Consider the following 1,865-nt stretch of genomic DNA (forward strand, 5'->3'; position numbering starts at 1 on the left):
CGTTAGAATACAATAGATCACGTTAGAACACAATAGAGCACGTTAGAACACAATAGATCGCGTTAGAACACAATAGATCGCGTTAGAACGCAATAGATCACGTAAGAAAACAATAGAACACAATAGATTGCGTTAGAACACAATAGATCGCGTTAGAATGCGATAGATCGCGGTAGAACGCAATAGATCACGTTAGAATGCAATAGATCACGTTAGAACACAATAGATCACGTTAGAACACAATAGATCGCGTTAGAACACAATAGATAGCATTAGAACGCTATAGATCGCGGTAGAACGCAATAGATCACGTTAGAACACAATAGATCGCGTTAGAACACAATAGATCGCGTTAGAACGCAAGAGATCACGTTAGAACACAATAGATCACATTAGAACACAATAGATCGCATTATAACGCTATAGATCGCGGTAGAACGCAAAAGTTCACGTTAGAACACAATAGATCACGTTAGAACACAATAGATCTCGTTAGAACACAATAGATCACGTTAGAACACAATAGATCACATTAGAACGCAATAGATTGACAAGTTGGGCTTGCCAGACGTATGCACATTGTGATCGGGTGACAGATACAAGCAATCAAACAAGCTGAAGATGGGCGCGGTGACAGAGGGACTGATCGAGCAATCTATAGTTTATGATCGGTCATGGCTGCCTGAGCCATAGTTTATGATGGCCATGGACGCCGATTTAAGGTCGATGTGGCTGATGGAGAGCTTGAAAAGACGCCGATATCTCGAGCTAAAAGGCCCTACTCTACAGCCTGGTGTATAGGTAATATATTATCATGTTAACATAATAAAATGTATCGAAAACTTACCACCTTCCACCAAAGTGACAATTGAATGAATTGATACTCATTACACTGAGCTCGTCAGATCAGAAACTGCGGACACCCGGGCAGCCGCGCTTCCTTTATCTCGCTTGCGTGTGGTTCAAAAACCGATAAAAAGTCGGCGACTCTTCCCAAATGCAAACACTAGTCGTGTATGCGTATCGAGAAATTTTTTGTAATGAATATTTTCCAAAATAAAATAAAAATTACGTCATCTTTCGCAGAAAGTTCTCACGATTTCATCGATACCCACAAAGTTCTCGAATCCACACGAAATGATGGGATAAACTGCTAAACTTTCACGGCGTATGGCAACATTGTGTTGACTGTTGACATTAGACAAGACGGTGTCAAGACACTTTTTTTTTTGGTCTTGTGAAGTTTGATTTCACAATAATTAGACTTGATCCACATTCCATACTGACATTTAAATGATGGAAATTTGTTTCAAATTATAAATACCAAGTAATACGCGTACAGACATACATTTTTTCATGTTTTTTGCCTATTTTGTCAATATTGTCTATATAATTAACTTCACTTCAGATTCTAAATGATTTCGTCTGCCATCCCGCGTTTTCGAACGTTTTGTCTTTTAGAAAATTTTCGTTATTTAACATGGGAAACTATTTCATTATATAAAACATAGAGCACGTACCATATAGTGCATTAATAATACAAATTAATTTAATAAAAATTAATTTTTAATTTAAAAAATATAATCAGATTTTTAATTCAACATTTTTCTAATAGAATTTAATTCTACAGCTTGTACCATCTAGTGTATTAAATAATAAAATTTGATTTAATAAATTTTAATTAATTTCTTAATTTAATTTAATTCTACAGCTTCAACCGGTAAAAATGAGCATCATAGGAATGAAAGTAAAACTGTCATTCATACATCACAAATTGAGTGACAATGGATGGATTTGATAAGTATTTTAGAACTGATTCTAAAGAAGCTCTGGTTTGCCACTATGCTTGAGAGAGTCTAAAAAAC

This window comes from Hyalella azteca, unplaced genomic scaffold, assembly GCF_000764305.2.
Source record: "Hyalella azteca isolate HAZT.00-mixed unplaced genomic scaffold, Hazt_2.0.2 contig5826, whole genome shotgun sequence".
NCBI lineage: Eukaryota > Metazoa > Arthropoda > Malacostraca > Amphipoda > Hyalellidae > Hyalella > Hyalella azteca.